The following is a 6,232-nucleotide window of genomic DNA, read 5'->3' as shown; positions in this document are numbered from 1 at the left end:
AGCCCTCATAGATTAAAAAAAAAAAGACAAAGTTATTTCTATGCCAAGGAAATTACTCTGTAGTCTTTCTCTTATAAACTACGTATTGCTGAACCTAGATAATTGTTCCTTTATTTAACAATGACATGAAAATGTCAGTTGAGTTGGTTTTCCTGAAGACTTTGTTTCTTGAATATTGGTGGCTAGCTGAGATAAATTCTTTTCATCTCTTTCTCGCTTCGGCAGCACATGTGCTCACTTTGGCAGCACATATACTAAAATTGGAACGATACAGAGAAGATTAGCATGCTGCTGCACAGTAAGGTTTCTTTACCTCCCTGTAGACTCTGCTTTCCAGAGGTGAACAGGGTCCTCTAAACCCACTTGCTGCACACACAAACACCTGAGCATTGTATTCTCCCACAGGTGTTGGAGACTGATATGGTATTCTGATTTATATTTACATAATGGCTAGTGACATCGGGCATATTCACATGTTTTGACCATTTACATTTCTTCTGAGAAATGTCTATTCAGATCCTTGCCTGTTTCTTCACTGTATTTTTTGGAGTTTTTCCAATTCATGTAAATGTTCTGGAAATCTGTAAACATTCAGAGTTTTAATTTTTCCTGCCATCTGTTCATTGTATCTACACTCTGATGTTTACTTTGTTGTGAACAAGTATCTTAATGGATATACTCAAATGTCTCTGTTTTTATTTTTGTGACTATTGCTATTGGAATCTTACCCAAAAGCTATTGTGTGTTGACAATATTTAGAGTTTCCCTATGTTTGCTTGGGTTTGGGTCTTATGATTAGATTTTAATTCACTGTGAGTTCACTTTCACATAGTGTAAGAGATGTTGGAGTCTCTTTTCAGGCTTCTACATATGGATAATCAAGTTCCTCTGCACCACTTGTGAAAGAGATTCTTCTTTCTCCAGTTCATTTTAGTTCCTTTGTTAAATATGAGTTGCTGGTAGAAATTTGGGTTTATTTCTATGCTACCAAGTCTTTTCCATTGAACTATGTGTCTGTTATTATATCAGTGCTAACACTTCTTCTTTATTTTTTTTGAAGTTAATTTATTTGAAAGGCAGAGTTACAGAGAGGTAGAGGCAGAGAGAGAGAGGTCTTCCATCCACTGGTTTACTCCCCAAAGGGCCACAATGGCTGGAGCTGTGTTGATCTGAATCCAAGTGTCAGGAGCTTCTTCCAGGTCTCTATGCAGGTGCAGGGGCCCAAAGACTTTGGCCATTTTCTACTTTTTTCTCAGGCTATACCACAGAGGGGTATAAGAAGTGGAGTAGCTGGGAAACATACTGGCACCCATATGAGATGCTGGCACTGCAGACGGTGACTTTACCTGCTTTGTCATAGTGCTGACCCCTGTAATATGTCTTAAAATATGGTGTGATGTCTCCAGCTCTTTTTTGCTTTATAATATTGCTTTAGATATTAAGCATCTCTCATGTTTCTATATGAATTTTAGCATCATTTTTTCTAGCTCTGAGAACATCGTTGGTATGTTGATTGGGATTGCATTGAATTTGCAAATTGCTTTTGGTAGTATGGATATTTTGGTATTATTCTTCCCATTCACAAACATAAGTTTTCTGTGAGACTGTCAAAAAGCCTTGACAAAAATTGGACTTTATTACACAAAAATTCATCACTTTTTGGGATCATTTAAATCCATAATTTTGCACTATTATTTGATAAATAATGAAAGACTTTCTCTGAGCATTTTAGTAGGAGAAATTAAAATATTTATCAATTTATTCAAATATTGTTTAGATGTGATATTCAAATATTGTTTAGAGCCATTGTCTGTATTCCCTCTAAATTAGGATTTTTTTGTTTTGCCTGTTAAACTTGTTCCTTGATTCAAAAACCCTTTTTAATGTAATGTAAACTGAAAATGTCATTTCATAAGCTAAAAAAAATGACAAAGAAGGAAAAAGAAGGGAGGGAGGTTGAGTATATCATTATGTTCTCCGAATTTTTTCTATAAACCATATTGAATCATTTAAAAGCTAATTAAAATTAAACTCAAAATTGGACCATTATGACCAATATTTAAAACAAGTGATTAAAAACTGTAGATGTCTTCAATTTTGATTATCATTCTTCTTTAGAATATCTGAAAGAAATCCGGTTTCTCACTTTAAAATATACCAGTGTGTTAGAATTCAGTATTAAATGACTTTGTTTAAAAGTGTTATTTAATCTATTGCTTTAAGTAGTAATACTATGGCCATTGTAAAACAAAATCCTTATCATTTTTCATAAAACAGAAAGGGCCTTTAAAACATCGTCACTAAAAATATTAAGAGACCTAAAATATAACATTCTTAAAACCCAAGTGATACCATTCAAAATTTTAAAATATGCAGGGATAGTTTGTGTCAAGTAACTAAATAATTGTTAAGTGTATGTATGTAATAGCTTCTATAAATTCTTTTGGCAAGGGCTGGCACTGTGGCATAGTGGGTGAGGCTGCCACCTGCAGTGCTGGTATTCCATAGGGGCATCAGTTCAAGACCTGGCTGCTCCACTTCCTATCCAGCTCTATGCTATGGCCTGGGAAAGCACTATAAAATGGTCCAAGTCCTTGGGCCCCTGCACCTGCATAGGAGACCAGGAAGAGGCTCCTGGCTCCTGCCTTCCAGTCAGCACAGCTCCAGCCATGGAGGCCAACTGTGGAGTGAACCAGTGAATGGAAGACCACTCTCTCTGCCTCTCCTTCTCTCTCTGTGTAATTCTGACTTTCAAATAATATAAATAACTCTTTAAAAAATTCTTTTGGCAAATAGATGAAGCTACTTGTTATACATTTCAAATAAATAGCAAACATACTAGAAAAATATATTGAATAAAATTTAAGCAACTCATAGCTATACACAGAAATTTCTCACCATAACAACATAGCAACCACTAAATTTCCAAACTTAATTTACCACAACTTAGAATCTTTAACTCCAGAAGGAGTACAAAATTGACAGAACAGTGGCCTATGTATCAGGATACCTAATGCTAATACAGAATTATCCCTGCTACAACTTACCTATGTGACCTTGAACAGTTCACTTTACTTCTCTGGGCTTGGCATTTAGCATCCTCATGTGATAAAGGAGGCTTGGATAAGATCAGTTGTACTTTATCTTGAGACTTCAATGATCTCTCAGTTTCCAAACAGGCACCTTAAGGGAAAGTAAACCTTTAGATCAAAGCTTACATTTTTAAATATAAATATATTTTAAACTGTTTCTACAACTAGTACAAAACAACACATTCAAATGTGTACCATGCCACTTTTCAATATTTGGGAATAATTAATGCATCATTTTAGAGCATTGTCTTGAGGCCAGTGCTGTGGTGTAGCCAGTAAAGCCACTGCATGCAGTGTGGGCATCCCATATGGAGGCCGATTCAAGTCCAGGCTACTCCACTTTCCATCCAGCTGTCTGCTATAGCCTGGGAGAGCAGTAGGAAGTTGGCCCAAGTCCTTGGGCCCCTGAATCTGCATGGGAGACCCTGAAGAGGTCCTGGCTCCTGGCTTCAGATTGGCATATCTCTGACCTTTTAGGCCATCTGGGGAGTGAACCAGCAGATGGAGGACCTCTCTCTCTCTCTCTCTTCCTCTTGTTCACTATCTGTGTAACTCTGACTTCCAAATAAATAAATAAATAAATCTTTTAAAAAATCAAAAGAATATTGTCTGGCACACAGTGAACCACTAAGTACAAGATATTATTAGTAATATTAGATTGAAATGTTGAAATAAACTAGGCAATAAGCCTTAAGATGCAAATTAATACCAAGAAATATAATCTCAGATTTCTGTGTTCAACAAGGTAGTCTCTTTTCACTACTAACTTTATACTGAATAAGATATTTTGATATTTTGTTAAGAGTAAATTTATCGGGGGCCAGCGCTGTGGCTCACTTGGTTAATTCTCCACCTGTGGTGCTGGTATCCCATATGGGCAAAGGGTTCTAGTCCTGGTTGCTCCTCTTTCAGTCCAGCTTTCTGCTATGGCCCAGGAAGGCAGTGGAGGATGGCCCAAGTGCTTGGGCCCTGCACCCGGATGGGAGACCAGGAGAAAGCACCTGACTCCTGGCTTTGGATGGGCACAGCTGCAACTGTGGTGGCCATTTGGGGAGTGAACCAATGGAAGGAAGACCTTTCTGTCTTAATCACTGTCTATAACTCTACCTGTCAAATAAAAAAATTATTAGTTTTCCATAAAAACTGCAGTATTGAAAAGGTTCTAAAATCCCTCTAATTCTAAATGTCTGTGACTGCTAACTCATTAGCACATATTGCATTCTTTACATCTGGGTAATCATGATAATTCACTTTTAAATGATTAACAGATCTGCTGTTATATATAAATACATGCTTTTCCGAAAATCATACAATAAGCAGGCTACATACTTTACTTCAAGTAAAACTGCCATATCCAGTCCTACAATTATAAATAAGACAGTTTCAATTGTTCAGCATTATCAGTTATAAATTCCAATAGCATAGCAATACTCATAAGAATTTAGGGGGCCGATGCTGTGGAGTAGCAAGTAGAGCTGTGGCTTGCAGTGCCGACATTCCAAATGGGTGCCAGTTCAAGTCCTGGCTACTCAAATTACTATCCAGCTTTTTAGGCAAGTAAGACTTACTATCCAGCAGTAGAGGATGGCCCAGGCCCTTGGGCTCCTGCACCTGCATAGGAGACCCAAAAGAAGCTGCTGGCTCCTGGCTTTGGATTGGCACATCTCCAGCCATTGTGGCCAAATGGGGAGTGAACCAGTGGTTGGAAGACTGCTCTCTCTCTCTCTCTCCTTCTCTCTGTGTGTAAGTCTGACTTTCAAGTAAAATAAATGAATCTTTTTTTAAAAAGGACGAAATAAAAAGGAAGATGAAGATTACAAAATTGTTTAACATTTTTTTAATAAATATAAATTTCCAAAGTACAGCTTTTGGATTACAGTGGCTTCCCCTCCCCCAAAACATCCCTCCCACCCATAACCCTCCTATTTCCTGCTTCCTCTCCCATCCCAGAAGATTACAAAATTGTATGAAGGACATTTGTACAGTAAACAAATATACTGATTTCCAATGCAATATTTGAATACTTGAAGCAGGAAAGCTAAGTACTTCTTTGCCAAAATAACATGTTTTGTCCAGTGTAAAACCCGTTTGCCATCCAAATACACAAAGGGATTTGGGGCAAGAAGGAAAAAAGAAGTCCACACATGCAGAAATTTTAAGCAAAACAAAATAGAGAATGTATTTAGTTTCATGAAAATCACATGAGAATTAATAGTATTCTACCAATTTCCAACAAATATTTTAACTTTAATGTATGAATGAATTTTCAGTTACATAGCAGAAAACTTCTACTCTCTCCCATAAAACTGAAAGAGAAACTTTTTAAAAGTAAAAACTGATGAAAGAATTCTGCAATACATGTTAACGTTAAGTAGCCCAGCAGAGTTTATTTAGAAATAAAAACTCACACATAGAAAATAAATACATTAAAATCTTACTGAATAGTCCAGTAATAGTTCAGGATCCAATATGTGTGCAAAAGATTCTGGATTTCCCAGTCACTTTGTATAGGAAATGATGTGCTTTGCTATGTAGCATGTACCTTTAGATTCCTGAACACCTCCACTTTGCTTCTTACCCTGAGTCCCAGCAAATACAGGAACACCGCTGTTGAATCATTCATTTTCTGGATTTGGGAATATCAAAGAATTAATGAGTATAGGAAGTTGTACAGCAGAGACCAAGAATATCCAAGGGAGGTCAGGAAAATCAATTGAACAAGTCAAACTACTAAGAATGTATACTGAATGCTCTGTTTTTAATATGTCTTACTTACCTAAAAAGACATGAGAGCTATTGCTCTCTCTCTTAATACAACTAAGGAGAAGATATCACCAATGCTCAAGAAAAATGAATGAACAGCAGAGCTAATACAAAATCCCAAAATTCCAAAATAGAAAAACTGGATATGCACACCCTGAAGTGGCAATGAAGTAGAACAAATCTAAAATTAGAAAAAATTCTTTTTTTAAAAGATTTATTTATTTATTTGAAAGTCAGAGTTGCACAGAGAGAGGCAGAGAAGAGAGAGGGGTCTTCCATCCACAGGTTCACTCCCCAGTTGGCTGCAATGGCCAGAGCTGTGCCGATCCAAAGCCAGGAGCAAGGAGTTTCTTCCAGGTCTCCCACATGGGTACAGG

At 37.0% G+C, this 6,232-nt stretch overlaps 1 pseudogene; it reads left to right on the top strand.

Annotated features, from left to right (window-relative positions):
* Positions 1 to 230: 230 nt before the first annotated feature.
* LOC138850759 (U6 spliceosomal RNA) lies at positions 231 to 298 on the top strand (annotated as a pseudogene).
* Positions 299 to 6,232: the final 5,934 nt, after the last annotated feature.

Source organism: Oryctolagus cuniculus, chromosome 7, assembly GCF_964237555.1.
Source record: "Oryctolagus cuniculus chromosome 7, mOryCun1.1, whole genome shotgun sequence".
Taxonomy (NCBI): Eukaryota; Metazoa; Chordata; class Mammalia; order Lagomorpha; family Leporidae; genus Oryctolagus; species Oryctolagus cuniculus.
Note: the sequence above shows the minus strand (reverse complement) of the source record. Positions and strands in the feature narration are given on the sequence as shown.